Raw genomic sequence first — 16,181 nt, 5'->3', positions numbered from 1 at the left:
GAAAAGTTTTTGTTAATGCTGATTAATGACAACTGCATTGCCTTTCCATTAGTTAGTTTTAGTGATTAGGATGAATATCTCTCACTACATAACAAATTGAAAACTTGGTAATCTTAAATTGTAAACTCCTTACTGCAGCATGGAACAAAGGGTTACATTAGTCCTGCAGCGCTTTATGCAGAAAGAGAACTTAATAAATGCTAACTACCTGTATATATAACTCAAGGGATGATAATCCAAGATTGCTGTATCCCCATTTTTCACATGCTCCCCTTTGTACTCCTTGTGGGCACATGGCAAATATTGCTCATTTGAGATCACTAGGGTGCTTCTTTTCTTCTTCACAAACAAGATAGGGAAGGGAAAGAGAAATTTCAAAAAGCTGGGACCTAAAAATCAAATCTTGAAAAACAATACCCACTGGATTAATCTCAGTAAGACTACATCGGTTATTAGTCTCTATAGAATATCCAGCTCCCCCCAATTTTACTATGGCTCCACATATATTTCCTCATTAATAGAGGTTGCCTATTATGCTGCTTATTCAACTCTTTTACTTTTTTGCTTCTTTCTTCAGCCACTTTCCTTATGATTTTGTTCAATTTGTTAAAATAGAAATAGCAGTACCTCCCCCTGCATAGCTCACAATTTTAAATGTATTACACAATGTAAAAGCAGTTTGGCAAGCCTTATTACATTGTACAAATGAAAGGTAATATAATGACAATGATTTACTCCCATAAAATATTGAATTTATCCATCTGTAAGTTTTTTCTAGGTATTCAATCCTATGACATGTTCACTAGATTGAAAGCTATTAGTACAGTTGGAAATTACAACACTTTCAGGGGAAAGTATTGAACAAAACTCATATGTAACTAATTGTACATGCCATTGTGAACATCAGTGTGTTGAGATGGAGGTCACAATTAATGAATGACTTAAATGACCGGACAAATAATGAATTTTGCCTCTTCAAAATTTAATGGCAACTTCACATGGTAATTTATTAGCAGCACTGTTTATGAAGATTATCATTCATATAAGCATACCTTGGTTTTTAATTATTTGATTTTTCTATTCAGAATCTTTAACAAGTATCTCTGAATATATCTGGACGCAAAACTATCAGGGTATACTCGTTTATAACTGTGTGTATCTTTAATGCATTATTTTGGATATTAAAACGAATATTCAACATCCAAAACCATTCCAGGAATAATAAATTGTTCCTACTATTTTTAGCAGTTAGGAAAGTTCATTTGAAAGTTAATGCTGGTTACTGTCATAGGTGAAGTGCTAATGAATTAGCCTCAGGAAGGGACATGACTTTCTTAGCTGTTTTACCGGAAGACTTTGTAAATGTGTGTCATGTTCCTATGCTTCCTATGAATTCATCAGAAATTTTAAAATTAAAAATCTTTGCCTAAATCAATCGGAAAATACTATTTTAAAAATCCTTAAATTTGAACTGTTTACCCTTCATATGTTTCTGTATTATTAGCTACTTTATTGGCTATAAAAGTAAGTAAATTAACTACTATCACTTTCAAGTGGAGTAGCAAAGAATGACAAATTTATATGAAATCTTTTTTACAATTTTGAGCTTATGTGAAGGATCTAACTCAAACATTTTGGCATCTATTGTAGCTTAATGTACACATCCATGCATCAATTACATTGTTTATGAGATACTAGTTTCAAATATATACTGTATCTCAAAATTCAGAAGAAAATTATCACCAGGAATATGAATATTTAAGTGTTTATTTTGCTTTTATAAGGACAAATTGGGACGGAAGCATTTGAAAACCTCACTTCAGTCCTCCACTAAATTCTGGTGATATACCGAACATTTTTCCTTCTTAATGTATTCATAAAAGTAATTGGCTCCTGAACAAACCACTCAGATGTTTTCTGACCTGCTATAACTTTCAGGAATTAGAGTGACACAAGGAGAAAAGAAATTTCAACCATCATTAATCAGTGGATTGCTTTCCCTTAAAAGGCAAAGTAAAAGGCATGTATTTAAATTTACCAATGCTGTTAGGTACATAAAAGTCATAATGATCCACAGTTCTTTCCTTAATTACATTTTCTCATGTAAAAATAAGGATGTAGAGAATAATCTGATTGTATAAGTTTTCTAAATTTTGTAATACTTAAAAATATTTTAAAAATAACAATTCAAAGACGTCAAACATAATTTGATTCACATTATAAAGGTGAATAGATCAGATAATCTAGTTTAAAAGCCTAATTAAACTGCAGAATTTTCAACTCTAAAAATATGAGTACCAACTACTTGCTTCATGTCTCATGGAACATTTAAAACTGATAAATTTGGGAATCCTATCATTTTTTTTTCTATGAACTGTAATAATCCTGTAAAACAAGAAAGGTAACTCTGACATATTTATCTTACTCATTAATTTATAACTTTTTAGTGTTATCATTTTCCTTATTAAGTGGTCTCACAATCTGATTATGTGTTCCACCCATAGTGTCAAATTGAGGGCAAACAAAAACTCCTTTTAAATAAAGATGTCTCCATAAGCACAAGCTTATTAATTATAGTACACTAGTGAAAAGAGACCAGACTTTAGATTTGTAGATAATTTATTTTGGATCCTGGTGGGATACCTACTGACTGTGTGATGTTGAGGATGTCACTGAACTTTTACTTGAACTTCAGTTTCCTCATGTAGAAATTTGGGAAAGAAATATATCCAGGAGGTAGGAGTGCAGACAAAATTTATACAGTGTTTAGCATACAGTATGTATGTTTTAATAACTTTTATATTTTAGAATACTTGTAGATTCATAGAACAGTGAGTATCCATATACTCACATCTCGTTTCTCCTATTATTAACATCTTACATTAGGAAATACATTTTTTAAAATAAATGAAACAATATTGACATATTATTATTAACTAAAATCCACGCTTTATTTAGATTTCCTTTGTTTTTACCTAATGTCTCTTTTCTGTTCCAGAATCCCATTCAGGACACCCCATTACATTTAGTCATCATATCTCCTTAGGCTTCTCTAGACTGTGACAGTTTCTCAGATTTTCGTGACCTCAACTGTTTCACAGGGTACTGCTGAGATATCTTGTACAATGACCCTCATTGGGTCATGATTTTCTCATGATTAGACTGGGGATAAGGTTTTGGGGAAAAAGATCACAGAGGTAGAGTGCCATTCTCATGTCAAATTATTTCATATCGCTGATAAGAATGAGGTAGTGTGTGTCGCGTTTCTTTATCATAAAGTTACTCTTTCGACCCTCACTCTTTCCATACCATACCCATTGGAAGGAAGTCACTATGCACAATCCACACTTACGAGGTGGAGAGTTATATTCCACCTTTATGAAAGGACAAGATATAAATTTTATTTGGAATTCTGCACTGATCCATGTGGTACTGGATTATAGTTGGAGACAGCATGAACTAATGTGTAGCATGGGTTTTGACTGTTCTCTCCATTTATTTGTTGTGGTCATTTATTTATATCAGTATGGACTCATGGATATTTATTTTATCATTTTGATTATAACCCAATACTACACTATTTTACTGCTCAAACTGTTCTCTCGGCTACTGAGAGTGTCCCTTGGACATGCCTCCATAGTTTTGTTTTCCTTTGTGAAAAGGAAAAGGAGTTATGTCAGCAATGACTGAGACATGATCTGAGGACCACCGGGTTTGTTGCCCGTGCTGGACTTCTGTTGAACATTCTGAAATAAAACTGCTGAATCGTTGCTCAGTTGCCAAAAGGAAAGAATAATGCTGAGAACTGGACTTTTTCTGGAAAAGGAAAGGAAAACAAATTTTTTCCTAGTAACGGAGAAGATGCTTTCCATAACCCAATCATATGTATGGAACAATTCTACCCTCCAATCCAAATTCTCAGTAGCCTGCATTAACTGCCTCCCTTTTCTCATAAAAACCTGTGCCCATTTTCCTCCAGTGGGACACTTTTCTGGGTTCCTCCAGAATCTGTGCTCTATCCCTGAATTGTAATTCTAAGACCTCAAATAAGCTGCAATTTTGCCTCTTTATAGTTCATGGTCCTTTTGGTTGACAGCATTTATTTTGTTTGTTTTTTAACACTTCCTTGCTTTCTGGTACTGCAAGATTCTCTAAACTTATCTTGTGTATTCCCTGTACCAGCCTTAAGCCTTAGTATCAGCTGTTTCCTTTGTCTCCAAGGGGCCCTGGTTCCTTTTATTGAAGAATAGTGTTAGAAATCAAGATCTGAGTGATGAGTGTGCTTGTTGCTACTGCAGTGTCCTTGCTTCTAGGACCTCTCACCTGAGAGAGCAATGAGATAAGGGTGTACATAATAACGTGTGTATAGACACATAGCTATAAACATTTGGACATGTATATAATATAGATCTTGATCTATATTAAGCTACACATGAGTTCATGCTCGTGTCCCCAGCTCTTATCTAGTACCAAATGGATCATGCAAGACGTCCTCCTTTGCTTCTCTGTAATCACCACACCAACAATGAAAAACTTGTCTCCTAGCATCTGCCATCCATTAACTTGTTTAATTTCAGTACACAGGAATATTGAGTTCAAATTGTTAACCCATGTCCCCATGGTCAAGAACTTTGCCAACTACAGTACAGTGCTTATGTTCAGTTCCTTTTGCCTTTAGTCTTACAGTCTCCACTTATTTCTAAAATTACTTAGGTCAGCTATTTTCCCCTTAATTCCATTTAATGAGCTTAGTACATTTGTAATACAATTAGATTAGTTTCTCATAGTCTACATTTCACTTTGATATTCCCTGACATCTTAAATGATTTTTTAAATTGCATACATTAAGGTTCACTCTTTATGCTGTAAAGTTATCTGGGTCTTGACAAATGCAGAGTGCCTTGTGTCCACAACTATATTTTCATTCAGAATAGTTCACTGCCTTTAAAAATCCTTTGTTGGTCATCTGTTCAACCCTCCCTCATCCCTAAAACCCTTGCAGCCAAGGATATATTTATTATCCTTACAGTTTTGTCTTTTCAACAATGTCATATAAATAAAATCATATAATGTGTAGACTTTTAAGATTAGTTTTTTTTACTTAGTAATTTTGTGGCTTTCATTTATACTTTTATAGTCTTTCCCTAAGCTTAATTGCTGAGAAACTCCTGTTTAGTTTTATCTTTTGTTTGTTTTAGATTTTTTTCTTTTTGTTTTTCTGGTCCATGTATTTTTTCCTTCTGTAACACACCACCCTGGATCGTTAGCTTAGTTTTCTTCTGTTCCTAGGTTTATATGCAATTATAGAAAAATATCTAACTGTGTATGATAGCTAATAGCAATTTTGTTATTAAATATTTTAAAAATTATTGGCATAATTTTTCATGCTTATTTTATTTTATAATAGTCCTTACTAATCTTTATTTTGTCCTTTGATTTTTGTTTTTTCTTCCTCTTATTTCAATCTATTCATTTTCTTTTTTAGTTAATGTTTATTCTTTCTTCTTTCTCTTTCATCTTTTCTGTTTCTTTTAGAATTATGTTTTAATCTGAACTTTTTAGCTTTTAATTTTTCTACTTAGGTTTCTCCATCACTGAGTTTACCTGCCCACCTTCTGAAACCGAGTGGGACCCTGTGGGACCTTCCCCAGGAACAGACACACACACCCCCACCCCATATCCCTTGCTTCTTGTTTGTAGAAAATCTTTAGCCTCCTAGACCTTCCCTGAGTTCCAAAGAGCAAATTTAATCAGAGAAGTGAGGAAATACAGAAACAAAGGAAAGCAGTCAAGAAAGACAAAATAATAATAATTTAGCCATAAAACAAAGTCAAGGACCTTTTAGTTTCATTCCTCCTCAAGGGCTATAAAGAATATCCTGAACCATATCCTTGAGTTTGTTTTGCAAATACTAAAAACCCCACCAGGTGGAGGAAGTTAACTGCATGCTGAAAACCAGTACACAGACCACAGACCAGTTGAAACCAGAAGGTTGATGATTGACATTCCTGAAACACTACCCTGTTATCTCACCATCAGAGAATTGTGCAGGAACTGATCACATACCCTGTGACCCTCTCCTTCACACCATCTTGAAAAACCCACCCTTGAAAGCCATTAGGGAGTTCAGTTCTTTAGAGCACCAGCTGCCCATTCTCCTTGCTTGATGCCCTGCAATAACCACTGTAACTTCCTTCACCACAACCCACTGTCAGTAGATTGGCTTTGCTGTGTGTTGGGCAAGCAGATCCAAATTGGATTCGGTAATACTTCCCTCCAAATAAATACTTGTATAATCCTTGAATTATTTGATATCCTGATTACAATATGATATTCAGAGTGGTTAATAAGAAGAATTTAATTAGAACACTGTCTCCAAATTGAGTAAAGGGCAAGGAGAGAGAGCAGCTACCAAAACTTAAAGATAGCTCTACAGAAAAGACTGCTTAACATATGGTCACCTTGTTTTTGATAAAGGAGGCAAGAATATACAATGGAGAAAAGACAGCCTCTTCAATAAGTGGTGCTGAGAAAACTGGACAGCTACATGTAAAAGAATGAAATTAGAACACTACCTAACATCATTCACAAAAATAAACTCAAAATGGATTAAAGACCTCAATGTAGGGCCAGACACTATCAAACTCTTAGAGGAAAACAGGCAGAACACTCTATGACATAAATCACAGCAAGATCCTTTTTGACCCACCTCCTAGAGAAATGGAAATAAAAACAAAAAGAAACAAATGGGACCTAATGAAACTTAAAAGCTTTTGCACAGCAAAGGAAACCATAAACAAGACCAAAAGACAACCGTCAGAATGGGAGAAAATATTTACAAATGAAGCAACTGACAAAGGATTAATCTCCAAAATTTACAAGCAGCTCATGGAGCTCAATATCAAAAAAACAAACAACCCAATCCAAAAATGGGCAGAAGACCTAAATAGACATTTCTCCAAAAAAGATATACAGATTGCCAACAAACACAAGAAAGAATGCTCAACATCATTAATCATTAGAGAAATGCAAATCAAAACTACAATGAGATATCATCTCACACTGGTCAGAATGGCCATCATCAAAAAATCTAGAAACAATAAATGCTGGAGACGGTGTGGAGAAAAGGGAACCCTCTTGCACTGTTGGTGGGAATGTAAATTGATACAGCCACTATGGAGAACAGTATGGAGGTTCCTTAAAAAACTAAAAATAGAACTACCATATGACCCAGCAATCCCACTATTGGGCATATACCCTGAGAAAACCATAATTCAAAAAGAGTCATGTACCACAATGTTCATTGCAACACTATTTACAATAGCCAGGACATGGAAGCAACCTAAGTGTCCATCAAGAGATGAATGGATAAAGAAGATGTGGCACATATATACAATAGAATATTACTCAGCCGTAAAAAGAAACGAAATTGAGTTATTTGTGGTGAGGTGGATGTACCTAGAGTCTGTCATACAGAGTGAAGTAAGTCAGAAAGAGAAAAGCAAATACCATATGCTAACACATATATATGGAATCTAAAAAAAAAAAAAAGGTTCTGAAGGACCTAGGGGCAGCACAGGAATAAAGACGCAGGCATAGAGAATGGACTTGAGGACACGGGGAGTGGGAAGGGTAAGCTGGGATGAAGTGAGAGAGTGGCATGGACTTATATATACTACCAAATGTAAACTAGATAGCTAGTGGGAAGCAACCGCATAGCACAGGGAGATCAGCTCAGTGCTTTGTGACCATCTAGAGGGGTGGGACAGGGAGGGTGGGAGGGAGAAGCAAGAGGGAGGAGATATGGAGATCTATGTATATGTATAGCTGACTCACTTTGTTATAAAGCAGAAACTAACACACCATTGTAAGCAACTATACTCCAGTAAAGATGTTAAAAAAAAAAAAAAAAAAGAAAAGACTGCTTAATAGCAACTGTGTTATTAGTAGGTAGAATGGACTCAGTATGGTTTGGAGAGGGCAGAGGGTATATACAATATGACCTCATTCTCTTACCATTTTTAGTGGTTGCCCTAGGGTTTATAATATATATCTTTCATTAGACAGTGTCTATCTTCCAATAATGTTGTATAAATATACATATAATGCAAGGATCTATTTTACATGTAGTGTAAACATCTTGCCAGTTTACAAAGCATGGAAGTTACAAATATTACAGTGATCATGTCAAATGGACTTAGGCTCCCACTTGGAAAATCTCTTCCTAGTCAGAAATAGAAAACATGAACATCAATAAGAATAATATCTGTGATGGATTAAAATGTATCAAATACGTTTAACTACTTGAGTTAAAAGATAATTTAAAATAGGAAAGAATTATTTTTGAATTTTGGCTAATGCTATATGAAGTTACTAAATATTTTGAAAATCATTAACTAAAGGGTAAAAATCCAGAATTTCTTCTGCATCTTTCTATATGAGTTGTACCTTAAGGTAACCAAGTTGTTGATGAGAGAAAATATATTCTTATGGTATTATAAATAAAGGTCGTATATTTTAAAAAGGAATCATAACATTAAAATAATTTGGCAACTTTGAGTAAGGTGCTGGTTCTGTGCAATGATCTAATATCATAAATGTAGAAAAAACCTGACATTATGTGCCTTCTGACGGAAGCACACAATAACAACTCTGAAGTACTCATACTGGAAAATTGACCCAGAATCTTACCAGGGTTCGCTAGGTCTAACTGCCCATTTATAGGATATAGACGGGACAAAGAAATGTATTCTATTACACCACAGGCAGGTCAACCGCAAAAAATTAGACTGTGGAAAATGCTATTGACATAAACTACTGGTTTCCTTAACAAGTAAATTACAAGAAAAAAGAATGGAGAGGGTGAATAGGAACCTATATATTAAATGAGATTTGTCAACCAATTACTATCTATTGGCTATATTGGAACTTAATTCCGACTAGTGGTTCTCAACTAGGGGTAGTTTTATACCCAGGGGACATTTGGAAATATCTGGAGACATTTTTGATTATCACAACTGGGTGGGGGGAGGGGAGAGGAGCCTGTAAAGGGCATCTACTGGGTACAAGCCAGGGATGCAGCTGCACATTTACAATGCACAGGCCAGTCTCTCCATAACAAATAATTGTCTGGCTTAAAATGCCAATAGTGCGGAGGTTGGAAAACCCTGATTCAAACAAATAAGCTTTATAAGAAATTTGTTTTATATGCATTCTAATTCTGTAGTAGAAGGTATAGATATACTTGTACATGAGACAGTTGCATGAATGGTTCAGTGTAAATTGAGGAATAGTTTTGTTTTGTTTGGATAGATATTTTTATTAATATTTAGAGTAAATATTTTTATATTTAATTAACTAGTTCTACTTGATTCTGAAGGCAAAGAAAACAGAAAAGCTCAATGAAAGAAAACACAAAAGACTTAAAATACCAATATCCAAGAAGACTCATGTCCTTGGAGTCAATCCTTCTAAACTTTTGCCCATGTCTATGACATATGTAGATAAATTATATAAAATACGTAATCTATATATACATATACACATACATAATAAACGTGCATAAATGTATCTCAGAAAAGCTATCACTCAGAGCATATATAATTTATAACTAGTTTTTAAAAATTTTTTTTAATTTAATTTTATTTATTTTTTTATACAGCAGGTTCTTATTAGTCATCAATTTTATACACATCAGTGTATACATGTCAATCCCAATTGCCCAATTCATCACACCACAATCCCCACCCTGCTGCAGCTTTCCCCCCTTGGTGTCCATACATTTGTTCTCTACATCTGTGTCTCAACTTCTGCCCTGCAAACCGGTTCATCTGTACCATTTTTCTACGTTCCACATACATGCGATAATATACGATATTTGTTTTTCTCCTTCTGACTTACTTCACTCTGTTTGACAGTCTCTAGATCCATCCACATCTCAACAAATGACCCAATTTTGTTCCTTTTTATGGATAATATTCCATTATATATATGTACCACATCTTCTTTATCCATTCGTCTGTCGATGGGCATTTAGGTTGCTTCCATGACCTGGCTATTGTAAGTAGTGCTGCAATGAACATTGGGGTGCATGTGTCTTTTTGAATTATGGTTTTCTCTGGGTATATGCCCAGTAATGGGATTGCTGGATCATATGGTAATTCTATTTTTCGTTTTTACGGAACCTCCATACTGTTCTCCATAGTGGCTGTATCAATTTACATTCCCACCAACAGTGCAAGAGGGTTCCCTTTTCTCCAAACCCACTCCAGCATTTGTTGTTTGTAGAGTTTCTGATGATGCCCATTCTAACTGGTGTGAGGTGATACCTCATTGTAGTTTTTTTTTTTTTTTTTTAATTATTTATTTATTTATTTTTGGCTGTGTTGGGTCTTCATTTCTGTGCGAGGGCTTTCCCTAGTTGTGGCAAGCGGGGGCCACTCTTCATCGTGGTGCGCGGGCCTCTCAGTATCGCAGCCTCTCTTTTTGTGGAGCACAGGCTCCAGTCGCGCAGGCTCAGCAGTTGTGGCTCATGGGCCTAGTTGCTCCGCGGCATGTGGGATCCTCCCAGACCAGGGCTCGAACCCATGTCCCCTGCATTAGCAGGCAGATTCTCAACCACTGCACCACCAGGGAAGCCCCTCATTGTAGTCTTGATTTGCATTTCTCTAATAATTAGTGATGTTGAGCAGCTTTTCATGTACTTCTTGGCCATCTGTATGTCTTCTTTGAAGAAATGTCTATTTAGGTCTTCTGCCCATTTTTGGATTGGGTTGTTTGTTTCTTTAATATTGAGCTGCATGAGATGTTTATATATTTTGGAGATTAATCTTTTGCCCGTTGATTCATTTGCAAATATTTTCTCCTATTCTGACGGTTGTCTTTTCATTCTTGTTTATGGTTTCCTTTGCTGTGCAAAAGCTTTTAAATTTCATTAGGTCCCATTTGTTTATTTTTGTTTTTATTTCCATTACTCTAGGAGGTGGATCAAAAAAGATCTTGCTGTGATTGTAGGTCATGCTACCCGATACCAAACCAATTCTGCACAACCTTATTCATAATAATATAAATTTTTGTGCAAATTCTAGATTTGGAGTATTTTGCTCCGCAGTATTACAGTTTAACATTTCTTTTCTATATTACTCTGAGGGAATTAATGTAAATATTGGATATAAATTTAATGTGAAATAATTTGATGTGAAATATAGAAAAATACTTCTGATACTATGGTTAAATGGATTAATGAAGTCTTGACTAAATTTGACAATGAACTATCTTCTTAAATAGATGTTAACTGGCCTTAATTAATTAATTAATTAATTTTCCTTCCAGTTTTATTGAGATATAATTGACATTGTAGAAGCTTAAGTTGTACAGCATAATGATTTGACTTACATACATCATGAAATGATTACCACAATAGGTTTAGTGAATATTCATCATCTCATATAGATGCAAAATAAAAGAAAAAGAAAAAGAAATATTTTTTCCCCGTAATTAGAACTCTTAGGAATTACTCTCTTAACGACTTTCATATTTAATATGCAACAGTGTTAATTATATTTATCAAGTTGTATATTACATCCCTAGCACTTATTTATATTGTGACTAGAAGGGTATACCATTTGAAAACCTTCATGCAATTCCATTAAGCAATTTTAGTAAATGCATTTTTCAATTTTATTAAATTGATATAGAGTATTAACATAAACTGGGTATTTTTATTTTATTTTTATATTTTAATTCCAAATGCTATGAGAAAGAAACGACTTGGTATGCTCATTGAAATCAGTCTTTCTATGTCTAAAGGGCCTGCAGTGATTAGAGGACATGGATTAAAAAGAAGGTCAGAATGTATTGCTGCATGTAAAAAGATCCCTCCCAGGATTTTGCTAAATAATTAATTTTGTTAACATGTTTCTTGAAAGTATTTTTTATTGGTAGGAGAATTAGATGATTTATATATTTTTCCTTAATGAAAATTTATTCTAGAACAAAAGAGACAATTTGATTTGAGTGACAGTTTTCTTATTTTTATAATATTTTTCTGGATTGAAAACAGGAATACACATACCATCTTAGTATACTAATAAATACTAATAAAAATATTATTTATCAAGCACTTAATATATTCTAGGCATTCTGGTATGTACTTTGGACTCATTATCTCATTGAATTTTCAGGCATATATTACCATAAATAAACCCATGGGGTGACTGTTATCAACCATATTTTACATGTGAAACAAAGGTTAATAAGGTAAAAGGATATAAATAAATAAATAAATAAATAAGAATTTCCAAAACAAAAACTGAGAGATTTCATCACCATGAGCCCTGCCTGACAAAATTGCTGAAAGGAGTTCTTCAAGGTGAAAATAAAGCACACTAACTGTAACATGAAAATAAAAAGCAACCTGATACAAAACCTAAGTTTCCCTCAATGGATGAATTGATAATGAAGATCTGGTATGTGTATATAATGGAATATCATTGAGTCATGGGAAAGAATCATGTCCCGCCATTTGTGATAACTTGTATAATACTTGAGAGCATCACGCTAAGTGAAATAACTCAGAGAAAGACAAATACTGTATGATATCACATATATGGAATCTAGAAAAGGTGAACTCATAGAAACAGAGAGTAGAGTGGTGGTTACCAAGATCTGAGAGGTAGGGGAAATAGGGAGATGTTGGTCAAAGATTACAAACTTCTAGTATTAAGATGACTAAGTTTTATAGATCTATTTTAAAGCATGGTTATTATAGCTAATAACACTGTATTATATAGTTGAAAGTTGCTGAATAAATAGATCTTAAATACTGCCATGACCAAAAAGTGATAATTATGTGACGTGATGAAGGTATTAGCTAACACTGTGGTGGTAATCATTTTGCAATATATAAGTTTATCAAATACATGTTGTACACCTTAAACTTACACCTTATGTTATACCTCTTATGTTGTACACCTTATGTTATAGGCTGATTATATCTCATTAAAGCTGTCAAAAATAAACAACACATTGGTAAAGGCAAAATAATAATAATAATAATAATAAGGTGAAAGGACATTCAGAAATTTTTCCTGTGAAGAGATAAAGCCAAACTCAAATCCAATTCTATCTGATTAAAACCCATTTTATTAACATTTTCTGTACTGATACTGACAGAAACACATAAACAAAATATTAATTTAAAAGAGTCTGCCTGTCCATTTAATTGTAAATGACTTCATAACTGTAGTATCAGGTTGATGAAGTTCATCCATATGTTGTTATTGCCCTGATTTTGGTACCCAGACCATATGGAGTACACTCTATATAGAGTTATGATAGAAACATGTTGAGTCCCAAGAGGTATTTACTATTATTAATTCTTATAATAGTTACATAAAATTTCATCTTTAAACTTTCTAATGCGATCTGAAAATATGAAGGTGGTTTGTGAACATGGTGAATTATATCTCTATAAAATATTTCTTCGCTGCCTTTGGTTCTTATGACAAAGGAAGTTCCTGGGAAGTTGCATTAAAATATATCATTGATCTCAAAGAACTATTATGAATGAATCAATTGTAAGAAACTACTAAGTGATAGCCTCATTTCCATAGAAATGGTCTCATTATGACTAAATACTGAAAATGTATGAGGACAGTATTGTTTAGAGTAAGTCTTGCAGCAATTCCTTCCCACTAACTCATATAAATATCTTCTCTCATGTTTAAAATTAAATGATTTGAATTCATCATACACACTAGGAGACATTCTTAGATTTTCACTCTGAACCATTAGTTCTGTTATTTTTGTAAGTTTATTTAGGCCTCTAATGACAATGAACTGAGTTGAATAAAATACTTTTTGCATATTTTTAAATAAAATATGCTTCTTTTCAAAGTTGTAAGCAATGTTTATGTTTTCTTCCTTCTTTTGAGTTAAGAAATAAATGTGCAAGATGATGACATGTAGCCAAATAGATTGTTATGAAAATAAAAACCTACCCTTTTTCTGTCATTTGGCCATATACTCAAGGCTAATAATTTCTGTTAACACAGACACTCACAGTTACAGGAGCACATACACGTACTGTGTAAGGTCATCTGCAGGTGTACACTTATGTAGTAAACTCTAATAACATCTCTCGCTATCCCCTCTTCATGTTTTTGGAAAGAAACAATGTTTTTACAACTTTGTCTGATGGTGTATGAGAATCACCAATTTATGGTGCCTACAGTTAAAGAACACCTAGTAATTTGTTCTTTCAAAATTTGCTTGTTACCATGAATGTCCTCAATGGAGAAGTAAATATTTTCAAAGTCCTCATAATAAAGGAAATACAGAATATCTGCACAAATCAAAGACTTGTCATTTTGAAAGTAAAAATCCAGAGAAAGATATAGCACCCTAAAAGGAGTATTAGTAAAAATAATTGCATGTACTTACAACAACTTCCATTCACTTGAGACCTACTATTTTCCATGTACTGTACTAAATGCTTTATATGTAGTAAATCAGACCTCACAATAACATTCGAAGACGGTAGTCAATAAATTTGCCCAAAGTCTTACACCAAGCTAATGGTAGATCTAGGATTTGAAACAACAAGCTTGGCTTCAGGGTCTAGCTTCTAAGCTTCTTAACTGGAGGGTAGTCTATGGCCACATCACTTACTCTAATACAAGTGACAAGTTGAAACTAAAACAAAGCATCTATCCCAAGGTAGCAAACTATTGACAAGATGTGAGTTGATGCAAGTTGTTCGGTTGTTTTATTGTACATTGCCAAAAAATGGTTTTAAAAGGCAGTATAATTAGGCATTGCTATTTGCTATAATACAATTATGGCATAAATCTTTTGTCTTACTGAGGATCACTTCATTCGTTTATGTTAAATTACTGCACCTGCAAGGAACTGAATTTCTCCAGACAAGGAAATTAAATAGGCAAAATCCTGTCTGATAAAGCTCATACAAAATAATCATGAAAAAGTTTCTCAGATTCCAGTTACTTCCATGGATATGAATATGGATTCCTTATCCATCTTACTCTTATTTTACACACAATTCTAACCTCTATGTTTATCATATTTCCTAGCTTACATCAATTTAGGAATAATAAGAGGGAGAAGATGCAAGAGGCATTTATACTCAAAATGATCACAATTGTAATTGCGATTAGCAGTATATGTGCATGTAATGTATATGTATAGTATACATATATGTATTGTCATTAACTTAAAAAAAATTCTGGTGGGTTGCTATCCAAAAAGAGATGACAGTGATCAAAGTACAAATTATGACAGAAAATTTTAACTTTTTTTAAAGTGAAAACTAGTTTTAAGTTATTTTCAAGTAGCTGTTATGCAGAGCAAGAGTAATTTTCACCTTTAATGCCAGAAATGAAAGGATTTACTTATTTCTCTGAAGAAAAAAAATTCCTAACATTTGAATTGTTTGATCCATCTTATTCTCTCTGACATAAATTTTATCTTGTTGAATTTTTTGTGTGGAAACATTGGGCTATAGTGATGTCCAAAGTAAAAACAAACAAGGGAAATGTCTACTTTCCAGCAAATCTATCCTAGCCATTCTAAAGCTATACAGGATCTATATTTTTTAATTGCTTAACATACTGAATGACACATATTAAAAACTCAGTAATTGTGCCTATATTAATATCATTATTATTTTGTCATTAATGTTAATGTTATTAATAATGGTAGGCAGTGGAGGAGCTCCAAAAAAGAGACCTAGGTAAATCATCTTGTGTATTTATACAGAATGCTACCTTTCAAATAATAAATTTGATTTATTAAAGAATTTGTTGATAACTAATATTTAAAGTAAGCATCCTTAGTAGAAACTTCTGGCAAGTCATCTATAGACCTAATCCTTAAATTTATAACTGCACAAATAATTAGCTTTGCCACTGGCATGAAGAGAGCAGAAAAGACTATATATATATAGATATATATATATAGATATATATATATATATATATATATATACCTATATCTATATATATATATATAGATATATATATCTATATATATATCTCTCATGTAACACTTGGCAAGAAAATGCATGTGTCAATATAAATCACAGACAACTTACCAGGGACTGAATCAAAACACTCTGAAAGGACTTCCCTGGTGGCACAGTGGTTATGAATCTGCCTGCTAAT

The 16,181-nt window shown here is 33.5% G+C and overlaps 1 long non-coding RNA gene across 1 annotated transcript in view; it reads right to left on the bottom strand.

The window, feature by feature from the left end:
• LOC309663456 overlaps positions 1-13,925 on the bottom strand; it is a 115,390-nt gene extending 101,465 nt beyond the window's left edge. Inside the window, exon 1 of the long non-coding RNA XR_014265292.1 lies at positions 10,263-13,925. This is a non-coding gene — a long non-coding RNA (uncharacterized lncRNA). The remainder of the gene's footprint in view (positions 1-10,262) is intronic.
• Positions 13,926-16,181: the final 2,256 nt, after the last annotated feature.

This window comes from Balaenoptera physalus (assembly GCF_965194825.1).
Source record: "Balaenoptera physalus genome assembly, chromosome: 6".
NCBI classification, from domain to species: Eukaryota; Metazoa; Chordata; class Mammalia; order Artiodactyla; family Balaenopteridae; genus Balaenoptera; species Balaenoptera physalus.
Note: the sequence above shows the minus strand (reverse complement) of the source record. Positions and strands in the feature narration are given on the sequence as shown.